At 35.4% G+C, this 20,774-nt stretch overlaps 1 protein-coding gene across 1 annotated transcript in view; it reads left to right on the top strand.

Annotated features, from left to right (window-relative positions):
- Positions 1–20,774, top strand: part of LOC150093613 (adenomatous polyposis coli protein-like) — a 372,524-nt gene that overhangs the window by 40,678 nt on the left and 311,072 nt on the right. Inside the window, exon 2 of the mRNA XM_090413231.1 lies at positions 20,227–20,349. The gene's annotated coding sequence lies outside the window, so the exon portion shown is untranslated. The remainder of the gene's footprint in view (positions 1–20,226; positions 20,350–20,774) is intronic.

The following is a 20,774-nucleotide window of genomic DNA, read 5'->3' on the forward strand; positions in this document are numbered from 1 at the left end:
TGTTTTAAGGCCATTGCTGTTTAACCTATATGTTAATGATATTGGCAAGGAATTGGATTGGGATAGTCAGTTGTTTGCAGCTGATGCAAAGCTGAGACAAACTATAGAAGAGTAGAGCAGATGTTAAGGACTTTCAAGAAGACTTGAATAGATTGAGCAAATGGGCATGGGAGTGTGGATGCCAGTTCAATATTGCAAAATGTAAGGTTTTAAATTTTGGGAAACAAAGATGGGATGTAGAATCTATGCTTGGTGAGGATATATTGTTGGAGATGAAGAAATAAGAGATCTTAGGGTGATGATGGATAATTATCTAAAATTTAGAGGACACATTGCCAAAATTGTGAGGACAATACAACAGAATCAATGAATTCTGCGAATGATGCAGAGGATACCGACTTGTAGAAGTAAGAAGATTTTTGCTCCATTGTATAAGGTTCTGATCTGTGCACATGGACTACTGTGCACAGATTGATCACTTAGTTTTCAAAAGGACAAAGAGATGTTGGGAAGAGTCCAGAGGCAACTGACTAAGTTAGTTTCTTATCTCTGGAATGTTGAATATTAGAAAAGGTTGAGAAGATGCAGTCTACAGAATCTAGTGGATAGGAGGAAGAGGGGTGATATGATAAAGACCTACAAGTTAGTAAGGGGTTGTTATAGGATCAATGTCGAAGAAGTTTTACAGAAAACTGTGTGAGATCGGGAGAACAAGAGGTCATCCCTGGAGGGTGTGAACAAGGGAGTGAGTAGCAGGTTTTTTTTGCATGTAGAGTTGTGAATGATTGGAATGCCTTGCCTGAGAGTGTGGTGTCTGCAGAGAATTTGAGTGTGTTTAAGGTGCGGTATGATGAACTGTGTGTATGACAAAAGGGTTATGGAATTATTTGAAGAAATATATACAGATAGGCTTATGTGTTAGTGGTTGTTCAAAACAGTATTTTAAGGTATAAACAACACCAAGAGAAAAAAACAATTAAGAGTTATTGAATTTACTGATTACAACTGTGCTTGTTACAGTTGTAATTTGTGCTCCAGTGATGCTGGTTCAGAAACCAGTAAAATATTAATAAGTTCGGTAATCTAATATTTTTTCTTTTGCTTATAATGTGAATTACTGGTATAAATTATTATTACATGGCATCTCCAAGAACTCATCATGGGAGGGCACTCCATCCACTACTTGCCATCTCCCTTATTTGATCCTCAAGTTACATGCACTGAAACCACTATCATCAACATAGAATGCTATGACATTTACCCCCCCCCCTGCCACCTCCACATGAAATTGGATAACTTGCTTTCAGTTGAAAAAAGCCTATATAAAGATTCCTCTCTTGACAACATAATTAAAAATAGGCAAGACCAGTAAAGAAAATTAGCTGTGTCATGAATGGAAAGCCTAATGAATAACAAGTGAAACATTTCAACTATTTAGGCACAATAAACAGTGAAGATGGCAAATTAAATATGGAAATAGACAACAGAATTGGCAAAGCTGGCATGGTAAGGTATCAGCTGAATAAATTTATAGAGAATAGCAGCTAAATTGCTCAAAACACTAAACTAGTTACATATATGAGTGTTCGGCCAATTTTAACTTATGGATCTGAGAGCCAGGTTAGAAATAAAACACTTGATTAAAGACCTGGAAATGAACAGATGGCATCAATAGCAAAACTATATTAAAAATGAGAACATTAGGTAGCAAGCATGCAGGAATTAGTGAACAGAGCTAATCTAACATAATTGGAATTAAAGATTAGCAAAACAAGTGCTTTTTGCCAGGAGGATAGGTAAAAGGTTCCACAGAAGACAAAGATGTAGGTGGATTGATACTGTAAGAAGTGCCTTAGAAAGCCAAAATATAAGATCTGATGATATTGGAGTTCAGACAGATAGCAGATTAATTTGGAGGAAAATTGTTGATAAGAAAAAGTACATATCAGGAATTTGATGATGAACTTGTTAATAAGAAAGCTGCAATTTAATTGATCCAGTGATGAAATCTGCGAATCTCACTTTTTCGCAAGGATGTTGACTCGTTCAATTTATTTTGAACAAAAAAGAAAGAAAAGATAAGTTTTTTTTTTCCCTGGTTTGTGTGTTTAGAATCATAAGTGAAACTTATTATTATTTGAAACCTCCAGTGAGTCCAAGACTCATCGAGGGAGATCGCCTGCTTTACAACTCTCAGTCTCCACCATTCAACCTCATCCACCAACCGCATCATCTACACCAACAGCATCTACTGTCCATCACCACCAATAGTATTTCTACAGACAATCACAAACATCCATGCCCACGGCATGATTCGAATCTGCAGCCTTTTGGCTGGAGAACAGATACGCTAACTACTAAGCCAATACAAGAAAAGATTGTTCAAACGTTTCTGCACACTCCTATTCGTGATATCTTGATGTAATAGCAACATCATCACACATTTGTAATCTTGTATAACAAGCTTGTGTCGAGGAGGGGAGGATTTTTCTTTCATTTTAATGACCGTAATTGAATTTTGAAGGTAACATTTTGAAGGACCTATTTAATGGGAACATTAAATACAAAAAGAAGTTTGTGAAGTTGATGCTTTATTAAATGAACTTTTTTTACATCTTGGTTGCTTGTTTTTTTTTTCTTTGTGAATTGTTTGAAAATGCTCATTACTGATTTTTCCTTTCTTACTATGTGTGTATTCTTGAGATAGTCAGGAAAGAATATCATTAGACACAGGCACCTCCCTATCATGCTAAATCTGCACCTGGGGCAAATGGTCTAGGAAGTTAGTAGTGATGTAAATTTTTATGTAGTACTATCATAATATCCTTTAGAGTACATATCAGGAATTTGATGATGAACTTAGTTCAAGCAGCATAATGAGAGATCAGAACTGCACTACTAATAAAAAAAAAAAATAAATAAAAAATTGCTCTATGAATACAAATGGGTGCCTCCCCTTAGGACATGGCATCCAGAGCAAGGGCATTGCTTGGCCTACCCATTGTGTGGTGTGGGCATAGGTGGACTAAACCTCAGAACAATGTGGAAATGTTTAAGCAGCATAATGAACAGACTGATTTGAAGCAGGCTAATCCTGTTTGAGGCATTAGGCATTAAATCATCAATCTGTTAGAAACCAGAGTTAAAGAAATGGAAATGAATTGTGGTGTGGCACCTACATCTTTAATATTAAGCAGCTTACTATGGAAGCCAGAAATGGCCAAAATGCAATGAACAGTAAAAAAAAAACATACTAGCATTCAGCAACATTATTATTGCAACTATTGTTTCATCATCAATCAGTGTTTAGTTGTAAATGTATATACTACACAACCTGTGCAAATGAAACATTTCTTTAAATTTAATTAATTTTTTTAAAGATATAACACTAATTGATTTCCTTGTTTTTATTAATACCATGATTCTGCTTTTTCTGCAGGCTAAAAAGTGATTCCATAATTATATATTTTCATTTTAGTTATGTTGTTTCTTTTCTCACATTTCTTCTATAAATAAAGTGAAATATAAATGAAATAAAAATGTCCCAAAAATCGTTTTGACTTTATTATTATTATTATTTTTTTTTAAAATGTTTTTCTCTTGAAATTTATATTAGATTCAATTGTATATTAGGTGGGGGTGGGGTGGCTCTCTCAAAACATTGCAAATCTACCACAGTAGTAGATGCCATCTTATTCCAGCTTTAGTTGATGTTCATTTTCATTCTAGTATTTAAGTCACACCATCTTTTCCTAACTGAAAAATTCAGTTAGAAAGAGATAGTGTGACTTTCATTTGTTGCAACTCATAGGTGGCATCTGTGCATATCTGTTTATTATGTTTTTGTACAACATAGAATCCTCTTGGTTGCTCTTTTGTAAAAGGCCTACTTACCAAACTATCATCTTTCTTATGGTCTGCCCTCCACCCTTCGTAAATCACTAGTTTACTCTCTGATTGCTCATTTTATGGATGGATGGATGGCTTCCTCGCTTCAGAATATCAGATGTCAGAATATCCAAGGACATTTTCCAACTCTTCATTTTGGTATAGGAATGCAAAAACTATTTCCTCTTACTAATCACAGATCCTCTTCATGGTTTTGTTCACAACAGTACTCTGTTCCTTTTCATTATTTGAGCCTTGCAGTGCTCAAATGTTCTAGGCTGCAAAATTTTCCACAACCAGTGCCTTAAATGCTATTTCCCTTGGTTAATGTTAAGCCTCCATCAGGATGAGGACAACCTTCTTAACTCCTGTATCCAAAAACAGTCTTATTTCTTGTCAGAACATAGTCTTGTTTTATTTCTTGCAAGAATGATCACACTGATTCTTTTCACTGATAATAATATCCAGATCTATAGGCAAGACCAGATTTCTCTTTTTAGGTAACTTATACCACTGACTTTTCCAGGCATTAATACATCACATCCATAGCTGTCCCTGTTACGAAAAAAAAAAAAAAACCCTGCGCAGTATATTACTTCTCATCTGTACAACTGTCAACACTATATAAATCCCTAATCCATCTAACTTTGCAATATTGTACAGATGATGTACTAAAAATCTCCCTTAAAAATGTGCTGGACAGAATAGGGCAATCTGATAGATGACTTCTCCCACAGATTCTTTGTAGTGTAGTTTTTTCTGTTCCTGGGCCTTTTATATAAATACTAGGGGACTCCGCCTACGGCACCCGAGTTCCGGATGGGTAGGCTGGTTCTCCTTGAATTCTGATGACTCGAATTTTGAAGACTTGAAAGCCCCCCCCCCCCCCCCCCCCTGGTGCCTATGGCACCCATTCCCCCGAGTTCCAGACTGGTAGGCCAGTTCTCCTTGAATTCTGATGACTCTAATTTTGAAAACTCGAAAGGGGGTTCCATCCCCTGGTGCCCACAGCGCCCAATCCCCTGAGTTCTGGACTGGTAGGCCGGTTCTCCTTGAATTCTGATTACTCGAATTTTGAAGACTCGAAAGGGGGTTTCGCCCAACCCCCTAAGTTCCGGACTGGTAGGCCTGTTCTCCTTGAATTCTGATGACTCAACACTTGGGAAGCCCTGAGTTTCAAAACGTTTCAAATAACTTGACAAAAAACGTAGCACAAAAACGTTACAAAAAAAGGCTTATCATTTTATATTATAGAGTAGATTGTCTTGTTAAACTGATTACCATTATTCATCTACTTTCCTTTAAGTCTATAAAACACAAATAGCTGCTGGCATTTGTTTTCTAGCTTCAGACCTACTTAATGACCTTCTCATCTTTCTGTTTTATTTCATCAAACTCTGGAACAGCCCTTTTCACTGTTTCCTCCAAAACCAGTTTCCTGTTGTTCCAAAAATTTATTATTATATGGGTATCACCATGGAATCAAGACTCATCACTGGAGAACCCATGCTAGCCATTATTCACACAATGCCTATCATTCCTTAAACATATTCACTGCCAGGGTATTCGCAACAACCTCTGGCAGACCATTCCACTCATTCACCATTCTCCAAGCAAAAAAAAAAAAAAAAAATCTTGTCTTCACATCCTTACTAACCACACTCTTACACAACTTCGTCATCATGTATTGAAAAATTTCTTTTGTGTCAATCTTGTAGATCCTTTAGTAATTTTTATAAGTTTCTATCATGTCCCCCTCTTCTCTACCTGTTAACTGAACTCTGCAACCCACACAATATAAATCCTCAGTCTTTCCTCATACGGGCACTCCATGGACCTGTCACTGGCTTGGGCACTCACTTCTGAATCCTCTCCACTACCTCCTGATCTCCAAAAATTCCAGGCGACCAAATCTGTGCACAGTAGTCAAGATGCTGCCAAATCCTAGCCTTATGTAGAGAAAATCTTCTCTGCACCTCCTGGTCTCCCGAAATCCCAGGTGACAAAATCAGTGAACAGTAGTCAAGATGTGGGTGAATCATAGTCTTATAAAGAGGGATAATAACTTCCTTATGTTTACTTGTCAGTGTGCCTTTCAACATCCAAGTAATCCTTGAGCTCTTTTGTTAACTTTTGCAATATGCCCTCTGAACTTCAAATCACTGTCCACCATCACATCCCCAAATCCCTAGCATCACGAATTTCATGCAATCCAGTACCATCAGTATGTGATGTTTTCATCCTGAAGTGCATTACTTTACATTCTGTAACATTACTTTTTCCACTGCCAGTTTATTATATCCTACAGAATCATTTATTTAAGTATATTATTTCTGGGAAAACTCCCATGTTACTCCTCTTTATAAACTATTATAATTACAGCTATTTTGCCTGCTTCAGTTTAGGAGTACCCCTGTTTAAATGTCATTGGCTATTTACTCATGGATTCTTAGAGCATTATGAGTGTAGATGTACTAAAAAGTATATGTAGCCTAAGGAATAGAAAATTGCACATACCTTTTTCTGGGTGTTGTGGCTTTTCCTCAGTCTGCGATGTCGAAAACTGCAGAGTGTGTGTGTGGGGGGGGGTAGGCAGTTTGGTAGAATAAGTTAGAAAAACCCGGGTTTTTTTCGTAATATATAGAAACATATACTTTTATATAGGGTGGGGAAAAAAGTGAAAGGGTTAATTTTTTAAAATAGGGAGGGGAAAGGTGGTTGACGGGGTGTGGACCGTTTCGACTATTCGTAGTCGTCATCTGAACACATTGGGAAAGTGGAAGCTATGTCAGGTCGGGTGGGTGCTTCTGCTTTAGAGGTGTTTGTGTTGTCTCCTATTGGTCGGGGTTGTGACCTCAATTTTATGTTGTGAAGCTTCCAAACCTCGGAGATTATGTAGGGCCTGTGTACGTTGATAGAGTTCGCGTCACACTTTATAGCTATTGTTTCCGATATTCTGAGCATTGTTTCATTGTCTTGTCGGTCTATTATGATGGCCTTGTCTATCTGCGGGGTGTGTTTTTGTTCAAGGGCGTGAACAGCTATTTCCGTTTTTCCTGTGTTTTGTATACGATTTTTCGTAGCGAAACTCCTCAAACCTTTAACCACAACGTCTAACTTCATGATAAAAAACACGGACGACCTTTTCAAAAAAATAAAAAATCTAACCCTATCCCAAGAAGACATCCTCACTTCTTTGGATGCGGCCTCTTTATACACTAACGTGGACGTCCTCCCCAGAACTTTAGACATCGTACACACACTACTCACAGAAGACCACACCCTATGCTCTCGTACTAAACTAACGCCCATTGACATTATTAACTTAATAAAACTAGTAATCTCGGCAAACTTCTTCAAGTTCTACAACAACATGTACATACAAATCTTCGGACTCCCCATGGGCCAAAACATCAGTGGACAACTAGCGGAATTATTCCTGGCACATATAGAATCACTTCTACTCCACCCTTCCCTTCCCCCCGGCATCACCTTTTATGGCAGATACGTAGACGATATTCTGTGCATTGGTAATCCCACACACAGCACCACCTTAAAAACATCCCTAAACAGCTACAGCAACAGATTAAAATTCACCACAGAAACCGAACAGAACAAATCCATCAACTTCTTAAACTTGACATTAACCAGAACACACAACAAAATAGCCACGAAAATATACCACAAACCCTCACACATCGGAAACTACCTCCATTTTCACTCATACCATCCGTATTCTGTTAAAAAATCTGTCATCTTATCACAATTCATAAATGCTTACAAATTTTCAACCAATCAAAATAGTCTAAACGCTGAAATAAAAAAACTAACACAGATCTTCTTAAATCGCAACTATCCTACACAACTGATTAACTACGCAAACAAGACGGCAAAAAACCGCCAAAACAACCCAAGTACCAAAACGAACTTCCCTACACAAAAAATTATCAAACTACCATACACCCAAAACACATACATAGCCTATAAATATATCTTCAAACATACTGACTACAAACTGGTATTCACCACAAGCCAAAAACTGGCAAACCTCCTAAAATCCACCAAACCTCACACACAAAAAGAAATATTTGAACAGCACAATGTAGTCTATAAATTTCCCTGCCAAAAAGAATGTGACATCACCTACACAGGTTCCACCATCAGGTCTTTATGGGCAAGACTACAAGAACACTTCCGTGACTGTAACATCCCTATTCCAGAACATTTAAACACTAAAAAACGCAACATCAAAAAGAAAAATCGTATACAAAACACAGGAAAAACGGAAATAGCTGTTCACGCCCTTGAACAAAAACACACCCCGCAGATAGACAAGGCCATCATAATAGACCGACAAGACAATGAAACAATGCTCAGAATATCGGAAACAATAGCTATAAAGTGTGACGCGAACTCTATCAACGTACACAGGCCCTACATAATCTCCGAGGTTTGGAAGCTTCACAACATAAAATTGAGGTCACAACCCCGACCAATAGGAGACAACACAAACACCTCTAAAGCAGAAGCACCCACCTGACCTGACATAGCTTCCACTTTCCCAATGTGTTCAGATGACGACCACGAATAGTCGAAACGGTCCACACCCCGTCAACCACCTTTCCCCTCCCTATTTTAAAAAATTAACCCTTTCACTTTTTTCCCCACCCTATATAAAAGTATATGTTTCTATATATTACGAAAAAAACCCGGGTTTTTCTAACTTATTCTACCAAACTGCCTACCCCCCCCCCCACACACACACTCACTCTGCAGTTTTCGACATCGCAGACTGAGGAAAAGCCACAACACCCAGAAAAAGGTATGTGCAATTTTCTATTCCTTAGGCTACATATACTTTTTAGTACATCTACACTCATAATGCCCTAAGAATCCATGAGTAAATAGCCAATGACATTTAAACAGGGGTACTCCTAAACTGAAGCAGGCAAAATAGCTGTAATTATAATAATCATTTATTTAATGCATCATCAGCAAACAACTGGATATTCTTCCATATATCATTAATATTTGAATGGAAGAGTAGCAGCCCTAGTACAGATCCCTGTGGCAATCTGCTAGTCGCCCTCGTTCTAATTAATTACACTCTGCCATATACAACTTTCTGATGTCTGTCAGTCAGCCACCCCATCTATGCCAACAGCTTCATATCCATTCCCATTTGTTCCAACTTATGTAATACTTTTCCATGTAGTATTCTGTCAAATGTCTTTGCAAAGTTCAGCAGTACCATGGTGTAACTATTTCCTTTATCCATTTCTGCTGTCACTTTGCTATAAAATGTAGATAAATTGTGGCTTGTAAAAAAGGACTTATATATTCTATCCTCTCTTTTTTTTTTTTTTTTTAAACTTAAAAAAAGAGATTAGAAAAAACTGCTGGCATTTGAAATGAGATGCTTAAGAAAAATAAATAGAACAAGTTGGATAGAAAAGAAAAGAAAACAAACATCACAGTCAGACAAGAACTATTGTATAAAAAGACAATAATAGAAAAAATTAGAAAACAACAACTGAGATGGTTTGGACACACTGTACGCAGACAGACTTCCTAACATTTTAATCAATACTTTTCCAACTGAAAAAGAAGACCCGGAAGACCGCAAATTACTTGGCTGAAATTAATAAAGAACATCTCGGGATGCAGAACATATAAGGAACTTTTTCGAACAGCAAGGAATAGAGAAGACCGGAAGATCCTGCTCAAGAGAAGACTCGACCTGTCTTAGACGGAAGAGAAGAAGATATTCTATCCATATAACTATATCATTTTCTGTCAGCCATATCTTGCTGATGATGATAATTTTTGGCCAAAATCGAGCTGCCTAATTCACAAACTCTTCTATTTTATTTCTGATACTCCTAGCATTCATGTATTTTTAGCATGCAATTCAACATCCTCTTAGTCCACAGTTACTCTTGTGTAATGTTATTATCAACCCATTTAGATTCAAAACCTGGGAAACCACACCTAGCCATTCACGATCATTCGTGCACTCATTTATCACAGGTGATGGGCAGACATGCTCAATTGCATCTTCCCTAATACCTCTAGATTCCCTGTATTTGCACATCCATCCTCTCATGGATCAATATTTTCTCCAAATATATAACTCCAGAACCATTCAAATGCATTTCATCAGGCATATACAGGTCCTTTCATCCATCAAATTGACTCCATACATCCATTCCTTATGCAATTTTTTCATTGACTTATTGACAATCATGGCCTTTCTTTTCAATTCTGTCTTATTATACCAAGACAACAGACTCACAATCTTTACTCTCACACACACACACACGCACGCACGCACTCTTCACTTTTGCTTCTTTCGAAAATTTTCATATCCTCTCTCATTGCTTATTTCTCACCTTTCAAATCATTTGCACCTGGCAACATAACTCCTTCACTTGTTCCTTCTGCAAACTAAGAGCTTCACTAACATCCTTACTCTTTACACCTGGGAAACATATTTTTGTTTCTCATTCTTATCAAAAATCTACATACAATACCTCTCTTTACTCCTAGTTTCTTGCACTTATAAAAGAGCACTTATTTTATATTCTGCACTTATATGCAGAATATAAAAGTAAACTTTTATATTCTGTCATTCACTTTTTCTTTCATTCTCCTTCCTGCTATACCATGCCAATTGTTTCTCTAGTAGTTTGTGTTCACATTTTGTCCTGTGAAGGACTCCATATAAGCATGTTATTTCTCTCCTTACTATCAACTCATCCACATTACTTTCATCAGCTTCTTTCATACTCTCATATTTCATAGATTATTGTTTGCTCTTTCCACTGCATTCTCTACAACATTTTGATTATCCCGCCTTACATCATGAATATTAGTTATTTCATTCTTTTACATTTGTACCACAAACCATTCACTCTAGCAATGAGTACTTTGAACACACACAAACAAAACATTGCATGAAATCATTAGATATCAAAGTCTTGGCTGCCATTTTTCTCATATGCATTGGTGCCATATAGAACACTGTTTAAACAATATCTGGTAATAAGATTCACAATTAAACACAGTGAATTACACAGTATAATATAAGGAAAACACCACTAATAATACTGATTAGTGATATCAGGAATATTTACTAAAAATAGACTTACCTGAATAACGTGACCTAGTGACCTCTCTCAAATGCATTGGTAGGATGGATTCTTTTTTCTTTTTAACCCCTTGCTCTCATAGCATTGTGCATATTTTGCAACCTCTTGTATATAGAGTTGATATAAAAGATACAAAATAATCAGCAAGAGCAGGAAATTTGAATAATTTTAAAATGTCACAGAAGGAGTTGAGTGGGTTAGCAGATTTGCTCTCCAGACATGAGCATGGATGTTTGTGATTGTCTTTAGTTGGGAGATAAATTTCATCGCCTGGTGTAAGACCACCGCCCTGCTGATTGGAGGCCTAAAGTGGCTTGAAAAAAGTTCCATGTTTTGTCTGTTTCTGGACTATGTAAAAATAAATTTAAAAAATACAAAAATTTATAAAAATTAATAAAAAAATGGAATTAAAAAAAAACCCTTAGCCCACTTGCAGTACTAAGGTACTATAGGCTTATAATCTTTTGTAAGAACCACAGAAAAAAAAAAAAAGTAATCAAGAGTCCCTTTTAATGATATATTAGTAAACAGGACATATTATCAAACCTGATTGTGATGTCGGAATTGTTTAGGATTTTTTCTAAACTAGTTCAGAAGGATAGGCTTTTTTGTTATAAAAGAAGGTGAGGCTGGACAGCGAATATCAGAATTTCAGAACACAATGACTACATCCGTTTTCACCAGTATAGCCACTCTGGTCTTGCAGACCATGCTCTGGATACATGCCACAGAATACGGTGGAAGAAAGCCACAATGATACACCATAGCAAGTTCAAATTTGAAAGACTTTTCATGGAATCAGCCTCAGCCCTAAGAAACATGCCAACCTCAACAAATTTGATTGCATGAGACTACCCCAAATTTGGGAGACATACATCAGGAAACCTTCAGCTCAATTGCCAAGAATACCTACATAGCCTGCTAGGGAGCACCATCAGGACTTTTAGGAGAAACAATAGCTTCCTCACTTCGTCCTCATTTACTGTGTGTAGTGCCTGCATGCACGTGTCTTTATTTTAAGTTCCTTTGAAGATAGCAACGTGACGTTACCGAAATATTGGAAATATATATTAAAGTTTAATTTAATTTATATTCTAGTGTACGTTGTGAATTCCTTAAGTTAATTAATAATCAGGAAGGAGAGGGATCTCATATATCCAGAATAGCGATTGGGTTTAACAGCATGATTATTTTTAATGTCACCTATTTTGGAGACCCAAGAAGTCATTCATTTTGGGAGCCCACTCCACACATTAATCTACCTCACAAATGTTTTTGTTAATTGTATGTGGTTTCTGGGAGGAAAGCTATGTTACTTCTAAAGATGGGATTTGAACCAGAGTCTTTCCAAAACCGGAGGACATTATTTCTGACTGAGCCACAAAAGCTCAAGTATTGAGAGAAAATGTTTTATTTTATTATTATAAACTTGTATATAACCACATAGAAAATAATTTTTTTGTTCAACTAGTTTCTTACATACTGTGGTATATTTCTTAAGGAATACAAAGCTTGGTAACAAAATTTTACGAAATAATGTAAAAGTAGAATAAATTTTACACTATCAAAAAGTAGTAATAAAATTATGGTAAAAAATAATATCACAGATAAAATAGTTGTGGTGCTGAAATGATGTAACCTTAAAGTGGTATTCATATCCATTAAAAAAAAAAAATTCTCCAATACCAAAATCACATTAGCAGTCTCATACTCTTGAAACCAAGTATATATACAAAATTATCTGCTCATGTGTTATGTTGTATGGACAAGCTTGTCTGTATGAATGGACATTTCACAGACAATCAGAAAAAGTGAGCATACAAATGAAAAACATGAAGTGGTCTGGCAACTAACAGAAATGCTGTATATTGAGTTCAGTAGTTATACATTCTTATTTGCCACTCTTATAAAATCTTTGTAAAAATAATACAGAATCGTCTAAATAATATTACAGACAGCTAATAGAAGAAGAGCAAGATGGCTTGAAACAAACAAACAAAAAAAAAAAAACGGGTCCATTGACCATATCTTTATTCTTTATGGTCTAGCCAAAATTTCATGGGGAAAGGGGAGAGATTTTTATGGAAACAACTACCGTGTTGGAAATTTGTAGTTTTCATAATATGTCGCCTTTCGTAGCGCAATTGGAAGAGCGACGGTACATTGCGCCCTTCGATTGGAATAGGCCTAAGTTCGATTCTCGTCACGATGGGAGGAATCTTTATCTGGATGATTTCAATCGAAGGTGAGTTAGCCGATCTCCTACGGAGGTAGCAGGATTTTTCATCCCGCATACAGAGAAATCGGCCCTTCAGAACACACGCAATTTACCGACAAAAAAGACTAGTTCTGGTGGGCGATAGATGGAGATGATTCGTAGTAGAAGTGTGATGTAGTGGTTGAGACTGTTGTAGGTTTCCTCCCGCGATGAGTCTTCGGACTCCTTGGAGGTGTCAGGAATAATAATAATAATGTATTCTGATCACTGTGTAAGCATAAAGGAAAGGGAGAGACTTTTATTACTGTTTTGTGGATTTACAACATGCATTTCTTCTTCTTTTTATAGCGCTTTTATCCTGCTTGGTGTAGGGTCCACTATGATTATACAACTGTAGGAAATCCCAACCAGCATGTCACAGAGTCTGGTGTGTGTGTGGGGGGGGGGGGGGGAGGAACAGTTTTTATGACTGTGGATGCATTGAACGAGGAACTTTGATCAAAAACCTCTTGTATACCGATTTTTACTGGTACACAAAATTCCCTAAAAAGTTACTTGTGGGTTAATCGAGATATTTTCATATTTTTTAATTTGGAAATAATTTTTGTATATTACTGAATATTGTCACCTCAAAGGGTTTTGTAAAAGAACAGAAAAATAAGTGTAAGATTAATTGTGTCTTAAGAAACCTCTTAGTCACCAGTCATTCCAGACGGATTAAAGTATTAAATAAATGACCTGGGGCAACTGCAAAACTCGAGGATCAATAGTGCGCGGGGGTTTCGCGAATAATTGCACTGATTGACGAGGGTGACGGGTGCAAACCACCAAAGTACCCGGAGGAACGATGACATAGGCAAAAACGAAGGTCATCGGGACAGTATAAATAACAGTTCGCTACTTCGAAACAAGGTCTTGTCTTGCCTTTTTCTTGGAGTTCGAGTCGATCCGGTGTGCGTTCCGGTCCCGGGTCAGCGAGAAGTTTCGAGGTTACGTGGGGTTCCCCGACCTGAAGTTACGATGTACGCTACGGCAGCGGAGTTTTACTAATTTACTAATATCGTCGGAGATGTGCGTTCCAGATAGTAAATACCGAGAAAGCGACGTGACTAAAATAAACGATTTTAGAAGAAATTAGATGCCGAGTTTTCATGCCGCCAAGATCCAAATGTTCACCGATATTAAGAGGAGATCTTACGAAATCCCGGAGATGATATATAAGTACTAAAGTCGGACGGTAATAGAAGGGAGTAATTTCAGGGATCATCTTATTTCCTAAAGTGTGTTATATGTGAGAGAAGGTCTGGCTAAAATTTAAGGTGAAACATCGTGTATTTAATGTTATAGCAATTGCCTAAAAACCTGCAGAATGTTATGTAAATTTGATCTGAGTATAACCAAGTTTAACGAGAGAAAATTATAGACACGTGGTCTTACTAGAATTGATTATGATAAAGAACTAAATTGTAAATGTAGTCATTAGTTGTGATTTGAAGCATAGAAACTAATTTACTTAGTACTTAAAATTGACCCATTGTACATTTCATTGATGTTAAATTGTTTTCTTGTTTAAATAACTTGACTGATTTCTAATCCAATGCACTACTCATTAAACTCGAATCTGTGTGAGCCTTAAAAATAGATATTGTCACGATTGCATAACGGGAAATTTAAGTTGATAGATTTACTTAGAATTAAGAGAGAAAAGTTCCGTATGGTTTACTGTGTGTTATTCTTTTTAGGGAGATTCACCTCCCACCCACGAATTTGGTGGCGCAACTAGAAATTAAATAAATTTTCCAAATTCAGTTGAGAATAAACACCAGTAGGTCAGACAAAAAGATTGGCTTCAGCCAGAGGCGATTTCTTTGTTCTGTAAGTTTTGCACACGTGAGCTTTATTATTTGCGGCCATAAGTCAGATGTATAATAAAGGTTTAAACGAGATAACTATAGTTTTCTACAAAGGCGCAGAAGACAAGATATATTTGAAGAATTGATAACATTTAAAATAACGACAGATATAACAGCATGTGTTCACAGGGCCAGTTTGCCTGTTCTGGGGGAAACGAAAAACACAAGTTTCTGGATGAAAAAAACCCCTACCTCCATATGAGACTGGCTAACTCACCTTTAGTTGAAAGAGACCAGATAAAGGTTCGTCACGTCTTGGACAGGAATCAAACCCAGGTCTTTCCAACCAAAGGCTTTGTGTATACTGACTGAGCTACAGAGGCTCTATTTTAAACAAGCATTTGATTTTCTCAAATAGAGGAAAAGTTATTCAAATATTAAAGAAAAAACATAGACTTTGAAATACTAAGGTTTGTTTCAAATTACTATCAGAATACAATACAGTATAGTAGTTTAATATAAAAATATCATACCAAAAAAACTTCAAATAAAATGAGTTATGCAAGGATGCCCACTCTTTCCCATGCCATTTTAACATTTTTTTATCCAAGAACTCATTAAAGAAGTTGTCCTCAGCAATAGGAGTAAATCAGTGGAGGACTAATCACACATATCATATATGCAGATGATGTGTGATTAGTCTTCCACTGATTATAACAAATCAAATCTCCAATACCAGCTTGCAAAATTACAAGAAACCTGCAGAAATTAGGTGATTATAAATTCAAGTTAAACTAAGATTATGAAAATTGGAAGACACCAGGAAGATATACAGATAACACTTAATCAGGAAACCATAGAACATGTCAATGGTTTAAGGTATATAATGTAAGAAATTAGAGTTATGTATTGAAAAAAAAAAAGTTATGAGAAGAACATACAGGATAAGTATCATGGTGGCCAGATGTGTAGGTTAACTTGAAAAATTATTAAATATGCAATGAGAAAACATTAGTAGAAATTATCCTGAAGGAGTACTGCCACGAGTACTTTATTATTATTACATTTTAGTATTTGAAGGTAGAAAAAGTTATCAGAAATCTAATGTGTGTAAATGATATTCAACCAGAAATGCTCATGAAGGTGAAGGCATTTTACAAGTGTGTTTACACTGCATAATTCAGAAAATCTCATCAGAAATAAAATTCTGGATTGAAGTAGAGGTCTTGATAAAAAGTAAAATAAATCTGAATATGCAAAGTTCAGTAAGAGTTTTGCATACGACCTCACACTAAGTTGTCTGAAATAATAAAGTAAAATACATTTTCTGGAGGTTATGAAGTGTATATTAAGCCCTGTATTATAGTGTATGCAAAAAATAAATAATAAAATAGAATAATAATAATAATCTTGTTGGTGAAAAGTATGGATGAAAAGAAATGTCTTATCATGTATCACTACTCATTCCATTGGGAAAATTCACAATAAATGCATAAAATGCGCTGGTGTCTTAAGGATCACCTTTGTTACTATACTACTGATAATACTAGAATGGTTAGTTTTGTTTATGAAGTTATGTTTCAGCCTTATGTAATGTGCTAGCGGTCACCCACAAGATTAGTTTCTGATATCAGCCATGCCTCTCTAAGGTTTACTCCAAACAAGTCAACATGATAACAAAATTTTCTCATACGTGTATGCAGACTTTAAAAAAAAAAAACGGATCTTGCGAAGTCGCGTTCACTGTGGCCTCACTCAACTATATTTTGTAATAAAGATTAAGATTTCTGGAAACATTTGTCAAAGAAGGGAAGAGAAGTAACAGCTAAAAATACTTCTCACTACTTGCATTGGCTTATACCTAATGGGAACCTCCAGCACTTCACTATGTTTTTTTCCGAAATCCCCGGCCGCAAGTATTAATTATGTTCTCCTAATTAAAAGTAAAGTTTATATAACTGAGTTATATGAGTTTTGTGCCTGTTTGAACGATAGTCAGATAGCTCAATACAAAATGACGTCATAGGAATCCCGCATTAAAGGAAATTTAGTGGGCGTATGGATTTGCGCAGCGTAACGTTTACTGCGCGGTACTCACGTGATGCCAAACGCCTGCTTCTGAAACATGGCTCAACTAACGGCGGCGCAATATAGCCAAGCCTTCCCAGTAGCCTTTCGTTATCCCTGTAAAACAACTTTCACTGCAGATAATAGCAGTGTGACATTTATTGCTGTGAGTATGCACAGTTATTTATCGTGACTCGGAATAATTTTTGTTTGCCTAAAAGAATTATAGGCAGAGAAGTGTGAAAAAAAAGTTGGCCATTATTGCTTGGTAGAAGTGCTAAAAGTTGAGGATTAATATTAATGATGTACAACTGTACGCTCTTATTATGTATACAATATAATCTAATATCAGATAAAAACCTGTTTTTAAACTCACTTCTTTATGCGAGGTGGGGCATTTTGTTATTAGATATACAAGAGAAACTAACTGTAAATTTAACTTTAACCCTAAAAACTTGGTATAACGTTATTTTTCCTTGGATTTTGTGTGTATTGTCAAAGCAATAAAATCAATTGAATTTTGATTTTTTGACATGCACTGAGAAATGCATGTTATATAACATGATAAATTGGAAATGGGCGCTTCTCTGGTGTTTACTGTTAGTTTAAAAAAAAATTTCTTCACTGTTTATTATTCTTTGTATATGTGTTCACGAAAGCACTAAATCTGCACATCATCAGCTATATTTATAATAACTACCTGGTAGAAAAAATAAATTTTTATATTGAATGCATTATTGATTTACACAAAATATGCAGCATAGGATTGAGCAGTTTGTATTACAACAGTAGTATATGAGTGGTTCTGTTCTGCTTTTCATTATTATAATCTTAAGCATTTATCAACTGTGCCTACTTTAATAATAGCTAAGATAAAGTTCATATGTTCACTGGGCATCCACAGATGCCGTATGGTCACTCCGATGCTCGGTGATGTGCCACACCAGGTCTCGCCATGTAATCCTGTTGTATGCTTTTCTGGAGACTTCAACTCTCTGAAGATCAGTCACTACACACACACCATCCATCCATCTCATTGACGTTCTACCTCTTCCTTTTTTTCTAGAAACTTTACCTTCTATTGCTGTTCTGAGAAGTCCTCCTTCAATCCTTTCAATGTGTTCAAATATTTTAACTTTCTTCTGTCAATATCTTTAAGGTACCTTAAAGTTCTATTGATCTTTTCTAACATCCATTCATTTGTATGCCTTTCAGTTATATGATATCCTCAACAGCCTTCTGTAATACTACATCTCAAAAGCAGCTATCATTTTTTTTTATCTGACTTCTGGTTCCAAGATGAAGTTCATATGCACAAAAAATAGTTATTTAAAATAACTTTGAAAACAAGATAAGCATTGCCTTCAAGAAAATAAAGCATTTATTCTTAGTAGCAATAGCAAAATACTGATCCTAATATGGATATAAGCATTCAAATACAGATGTTATTAATTGCAGAACACTAATCAGGTGCAGCAGTGCACAACTGCTCCAATTGATGCAAGAATGCAGTTTGTTCACCAAGTTGGTCGCTGACCTTCAATAGAAGATAGCACCATAAGAAGAATCAGGTGCAAAAATTTAGATGGAATTCATTTTATAGTACTTCTGTCACTGTTTACTTGGTTAACTGAGAGTACTAGCTAACAGTTTATTAAAAGAAAAATGGTCACTTGGACATTGCTTTTTTGCACCTAATTCTTTCAGATGGCATATAATTATTTTATATGCCATTTGAAATAAATAATAAGTTTATTTCTTATTGCTTTCAAGCATTTATTTAAATGCTTTTCACTAGTAATTTTGATCAGTATTTGCTGTTAGCTTTTTACATTACACCACATATTTCAGAATTTCATCTGTGATTAGGATTTTTAAAAATTTACTAGGAAATCAGAAAAGTCTTTAGGGATCTTTTGCATGTTCTACACAGAGGAAAGGAACACCTACTTCAAGTATAGCCATACTGCATGCACTGAATATAGTACAGAAAATAGAAACAAAGAAATTGAAAACAAAGTTCTCTTTTAACACGTACTTGAAATGAAAATTCAAAATTTTGAAAGAAGTTTAACTTTTCAGTAGTTGACGCCTATTTAGCCTTGTAACTTTCATGATACATTTACAGAAGAAAAATGCAGATCTGGTTGTCATCAGAAGAATTTCTAGCCTTCTTTTAGTCAGTTCCTGAGTTAATCAGTTTTTGCATGTTAGGTTCCTGATTGAGGAAATTTTGATTTTTAAACTTGAAACCAAAAAATTTATGATATACCATTTCAGATACATAAATAAGACTGCTTAGGTACACAAAATATTCTCATTGTCATCCCTTCTAGTATGAAACAGATGCATTTATGAGTGTGGCACTAGTTGCTTTTGATTTCCAGGTTAGGACTAAGAGTGCCTACTTCCTTTGAAAAGTATATATTCAAAATGCTAAACATTTGGCACAAAATCATATTAGTAAGCATTTGTGTTATAACATAACAGCTTTCTTGGACTACAAACACTGCTTAGACTAAGTAGCAAATGTTCTTGCAAATGAGTTCATGGATTCACAGTAGCCACAAGTGCAATGTAAGTATTTGTAGTTTGCATTTAGATTGGTTACGAACAACTATCAGCACAAAAAAATTACATGCACTGACAAAACAATATTGTTGCTTAGTTATTTTTTTAATACCTAAACTAAACAGGCTTCACATCTGCTTTTGAAGAATTTTTTCATTTCAACTTTCTCATTTTTCTCGTTATCTTGAAATTTGGTGCAGATTGTTTTGTCCAGTTTTCAGTTCCATTATTAGAGAGAAAAAAATTGTTTTTTACCTGTTCTAGTTCATTTATTTTCTCTATAAGATAGTAAATGAATTTTTTAGTGTATTCTGTTCATGAGTATTTTTTCTGTTCAGGAGTATTATTTTTATGTCATTAATATGCAGTACAACTGAGCAGTTTTTGCAGTGTTGTTTGATATTATTCTAGAATTCCTTGTAGAAACATAACATTCACAATATGCCATATTACTGAAATATTCATTTTCAACTTTCAGGAATCCTGAAATGTTAATTCATTGACCAGTTCCTCTGAATGATTGCTTGATGGATGAAAATGGTTTACCTGGCCAAGTTGCGGTAGTGAGTTATTATCCAATTCAAGAATGCATATGAAAAAGGTCAGGCTAATTACCAATATTGTATATATATATATATATATATATATATATATATATATATATATATATATATATATATATATATATATATATATATATATATTCTAGTATTTCAACTTGGTATTGAAATTATAGCTTATATATGACTTCACTGCAGTCAGTAAATTAACTTATATATTTGTATATTTTGTAATAGTTAACTGACATTTAATACTACTCTGAAGTTTTGTTGGATTTGCATGGTTGCATGGCAGTGATTTATTTTTAAATATTTAGAATTTTTTTTTGTTTTGTTTTGAGAATTAGGTTATTTTTCTGGACTTCCATTTTTATTCCCTACAGTTTTATGTGAAAAAATACTTTCTTTTGCAACATGTCCTCCACTGATAAACGTATAGCAACACAAGTGACAGCTGCTTAACATC

This window comes from Typopeltis vanoorti, chromosome 23 (genome assembly GCF_054136105.1).
Source record: "Typopeltis vanoorti isolate ZY-2024b chromosome 23, IOZ_Tvanoo_1.0, whole genome shotgun sequence".
In the NCBI taxonomy this organism is placed as follows: Eukaryota; Metazoa; Arthropoda; class Arachnida; order Uropygi; family Thelyphonidae; genus Typopeltis; species Typopeltis vanoorti.